This window comes from Bidens hawaiensis, unplaced genomic scaffold (assembly GCF_021521415.1).
Source record: "Bidens hawaiensis isolate Kalapana, Puna unplaced genomic scaffold, B.hawaiensis_p1.1 tig00006538_1, whole genome shotgun sequence".
Classification (NCBI taxonomy): Eukaryota; Viridiplantae; Streptophyta; class Magnoliopsida; order Asterales; family Asteraceae; genus Bidens; species Bidens hawaiensis.
The window spans coordinates 905,656-910,563 of record NW_027491440.1 but is presented as its reverse complement, the minus strand read 5'-3'; the positions used below and the strand labels follow the sequence as shown (position 1 = coordinate 910,563).

Genomic DNA, 4,908 nt, shown 5'->3' with positions numbered 1-4,908 from the left:
ATTCACGTCATAAAATATTTCACACTATAAAAAGGTTTGAACGTATTCACCTTTTGTTGATTTCAAGATTTCTCACCAACAGATGTCTGATCTTTATCTCGGACCTATAGTACGAAAATAACATTCTATAAATAACTTGATCTACACTATAGTTATATACCTTAAGTCTATTTGCATAACCTTTACCTTGATATTCATTTGATTTTACAAAATATATATATGTTACGTTTCTTCATCATGAAGAAACGTATATATCAAGTTTCTTCTTTCATAAGTAATATCTTTATAAAAATAAAGAGCAACATTTCATCAAAATCTTATCTTATGAAAGCTTATATTTCACTTAGTTACTTGATCAAGGTATAGACTATACCCTTGACTAGAGTCTAAGCCATTAAATAATAATAAAATAATAACTTAAGCAGAATCCCTACCTTACGCGGGTATTTTTATTTGCTTAAGCCTTGTACCAGTTGTACTTCTACTTAAACTGTCAGAACCTTGTTTCGAACTCACTTAATCACTTGATCGAGCGTCAGAACTTCAATTCATGCACGAATTACGAGAAATCGAGACCACAGAACCTCACAATGGTCGGGCATGTTCCCCAAGGTTATGTGTGTGAAAGTGAGTGTGAAATTGGGATGAGAGTGCTTCAAACCCGTAGCCCCCTTTTATAGGCAAAGTTTTGGGAACCGTCGAGTAGCGCGACGCCCTTTTTCTTGGGCCGTTGCGTAGCGGGACGCCGCAATTCACAAGATCTTGCCACGTGTTGACACGTGGTTGATCCGGTTACTTAACCGGGTCATCGCGTAGCGCGATACCCCTTTCCTGCTGGACCATCGCGTAGCGCGACACCGCTTTTTTTAAACTTATGGGAAAATGCATCGTGTAGCGCGATGATCTAATCTGTATACCCATCGCGTAGTGCAATGGGTCAGAATTTTTATTTTTAGTCCTTGAACTTTAGTATCTTGTCACTTCTTGGTCTATCTTCCACAGTTTAAAAATACTAAAGCGGCCCTTATGCGGCTCGCGGTGATGCGAGCGTGCGAAGTGCCAAGTGCGCCATCAAAACGCCCATCGCCCGTGTCCGAGTCCGTGCGACACCCTCCGCTAGGACTAGTGAGATTGGTTAGCCCCATAAGAACATTACCATGGAAAACTCCTTCCTTATAAAGTGCTTCCATTCATTTCCCACTTTCCATGTGGGATGGAGTTTCCTTACTTATTTCTTTAACATAATATGCTTTATTTTCTTTCTCTCATTTCTCCCCCCTTACTTATCTCATAAATATTTTGAGTCATTTATCTTTATAAACTTGTCAAATTTGGACCTAAACTTTGTGGGTGTTACATCTGCTTTTCTTCTTTCAAACTCGCGCATTCTCCCATGTGCTCGTTTCTACATGATTTAGCCTCGTTTTTGCTCTTTCCATGCATGGGAACCTGGATATATGAAAATATGTAAGTACATGCTAATTTTGACACCTAAACGTTGTAATTTAGCATGATTTCTTATTAAACTAGGTGTAAATGACTTATATATTTTGCAACACATCAGCTTCGGAATCGGTTTTTTTCTCTTAGCGGAAGGATATTATCGATGCAAAAAAAACAAAACTCACTCCGGAGTCGTTAGAGATGGGCATTTGCCTAAAAGATCATTTGGATGCGGCAGATCTTATACAAGACAAAGCAAACTTTGAAGATGATACACTACTCTAACGTCCAATTCATGATGATGAGGTGGAAGAAGGATTATCTTCCGGGCTGTTGGTGAAGAAGACGAAGACGACTAAGAAGAAGACTTTGAAGACGTTTGAAGAAATTAAGATGTTTAAAATAAATTTATATTTCTTCTAGTCATGTTTTATGTAACTAGTTTTTATGTATTTGGACTCCAATAACCCAATCAACTTTAATGTAACCGGTTTTTATATATTATTAATCTTACTTTAATGTAACCAATTTTTTTTTAGAAAAGATTATTTTTTTTAAATAACCACTTAAAGTCATAAATCAAAAACATATATAAACAACCACTTCATTTCATCAGCGTAACGACGAACATTTTATTATACAAGACAAACTACAAACATTATTAAACATAAACAAACCAAAATAACAAACACCATTCGCCGTCTTCATCTCGCTCTCTATGCCAATTAAGCTTTGTTATCGGCGGGGGCTAGAGTTGCAGAGTTGGATGACTCACCCGCTTTCATGGCGTCCAAACGTTTCTTTTTCGGGAAATACTTATTGGTATGCTTTCGGTAAGTGAAGTTCGACACCGCTTTCAGAAACTTCTCACAGTACTTGCACCGCGCATCTCCTGTGTGTCGGTCATAACACACAAGTCATAGTGTGTCCACACCTCCGGGCATTTTGTGGTTTCGATTACCATAATAACATCATCATTGCTTGCCATGCTTGTCGATTTAAGCGAATTTGTGATTTAAAGTGCGTTTTAAAGTTAGAGAAATGGTTTAATTAATCCTAAACATAACCTGTCTATTTATAATGTGTGTGTATACTATAGTCAAAAACCGGTTCCAACAGTCCAAAAACGACTATATAGCCGTTGAACCGGTTTCCAACGTTCAAAAAGCATCCAAAAATAGGAACCCCAGTGTATCCGGTTTTCGGGTATAAGCCGTAACCGGTCCCTACCCTACCCGGTTCCATTAGATTATGATATTATCCTGTCGGGTCGGTCCGGTTCCATTTAGTACCTGGTTTCAGAAAACTCAGTTCCAGGTTAAAAAAAGGGATTTTTAAATATATCTCCTTCCTAACTTCTATTATTACACATATCCCAAAAACTAAACATTTATTTACATATTTCCCCTTCTTATATGCAATTACCTTTTGACCATTATCAATTCATATTACCCTAATGAAAAAACCAAACATCTGACGGAAACAACGGTATCGTCTTCCATTCATCCGGCGTTCCATCGCTCAGTAACTTATAAACATCGGCGGCTTCTATTCTTCCGGCGTTGGATCGCAGTAACGTCCATAAGTCGAGTTTCTTTTTCTGTCGATTTTTTTGTCTAGTATGTCTACTTTTTCTGACGATTTTCTATGGAGACTGCAAGCCCTAATTGATTTTGTTATAGTCTGCATATGTTCGTCTTAAAACGACTGAGTTTGGGTTTAAATTTGGGATATATGTTATTGTTCCTATTAAAAAGGGGATATGCGTAAATTAGTTCATTAAGGGTCAAATGGTCAGTTGGTAAGCTAATTTTAATAAAATAGGGAGATATGTAATATATATGATATCGGAAGAGGAATATGTAATTAAAGGTTTAACATTGAAGAAATTGTAATAATGAAAATTAGGGAGAGCATACATGAAAATACCCAAAAAAAAAAAAAAAAAAAAAAAAAAAAGAAAACCGATTTATGTTCGTCTAATTTGAAGTATTTAGCTGGGCCATTATCCATCGCATACGAATTACCCATCGGGCTTCATTTATAGTAGCCGAAGTAAGGCCCAAAACATGTCTCGAAACCCTACTAAAATCGCTCTATATTTTATGCCGCTTCATCTTTCTTTGCCCAACATCGTTGTTAAATCTCCTCTTTCGAACTAGGCTACTCTTTTTGGTCCTGTTTTAATTTTATTTTATATGAATATGATGAGAGTTACTGTCGCCCCAGTCTTATGAGCTTTGTAACATACGCAGTTCGGTGGTGATAGACGTATTCTAAGTCTGATTCATTTACTTTCTCATGATCTAATTACTTATTATTTCTTTTTGTTTCATTATTTTGTTTAGACGCTTCACATCTTATTAATATTAATTAGGAGGCAGTCAAATCTGCAAATATGATTCATTGATGCCTGGCAGATAATGATGAAAACATGGTTGCTGTTATGTTGAAGAACATACTGTTAATAATATAAGGGCTGTGATGAGAATCTAGGAAAGTCATGCACCACTCTGATTTTTTTTGTGATTGACAAACTTTCTTAACCCATATTTTTTCTGAGCCTTTTTAAATTCAATTATTTTTTAAATTTAAATCATTAGTGTTTTGTTGAGTTGAGGCTGTGGAACCAGGTGATGGGATCTCTTATTAAGGGATCAAACCATGATGCGGACCGTAGAGCGTTAGCTAGCTTTTGGGGATAAATATTTGGTTACTGATGGTTCTTCAACACCGCTTTCTTTATTTTTTAACTTGTGTTTTTGTTTTTTATGAATCTTCATTTGTTATAGTTTATGATTAGTAGAATCAAATGATCCTGAATAGAGTGGGAAATATAATTTTATAAATTATTAGGTTATTAACCTGTGTATTACACGGTTGAAAATCAGTAAAATTGTCAAGTAAACATATATGTTTATTTATATAAAGATATAGAAAAATTTGTATTAATATGAACTGATAAATTTACATATATATAAGTAAAATTTGTTTCTAAGTAATCATAATTTTGAAGGAATAAGTAAAATTTGTTTCTAAGTAATCATAATTTTGAAGGAATGATTAATTTATATTATTAATATAACTATTAGTAAAATCAGATCTTATTACACTATAAATAATGTATTTCATAAATAGTTAATAAAAAAAGTGGTTCAGAATTTGAAAATAATACTAATACAATATAAAAGAAATAAGTTAGTATTTAAAAGGGTCTAAAGAAAACATGTGTTTTAAGGTTAATAATGACAGTTATTAATTAGTTTCATAAGATAGTCAACTTTTTATGATGAACCGGCAATTTAGTTCATTTCAATTTAAATTTAAATGAATGCAATAATTAATATAATTATTCCTACAATTCAACTTTCTTTAGTTATTTTATAAATCGTAACCGCCTTATGTTTTAACTTTACTTGAATTTTCATTTAGTGATATAAATCACTTACTTCATAACAATCATCC

General features: G+C 34.1%; 2 non-coding genes across 2 annotated transcripts; both read left to right on the top strand.

The window, feature by feature from the left end:
* Window positions 1-3,643: 3,643 nt before the first annotated feature.
* LOC143632887 (small nucleolar RNA U31b) lies at window positions 3,644-3,732 on the top strand. Its single transcript, XR_013153589.1, has one exon. It is a non-coding gene; the product is annotated as a small nucleolar RNA U31b (small nucleolar RNA).
* Window positions 3,733-3,919: 187 nt separating this feature from the next.
* Window positions 3,920-4,009, top strand: LOC143632886 (small nucleolar RNA Z221/R21b). Its single transcript, XR_013153588.1, has one exon. It is a non-coding gene; the product is annotated as a small nucleolar RNA Z221/R21b (small nucleolar RNA).
* The last annotated feature ends 899 nt before the right edge of the window (window positions 4,010-4,908 follow it).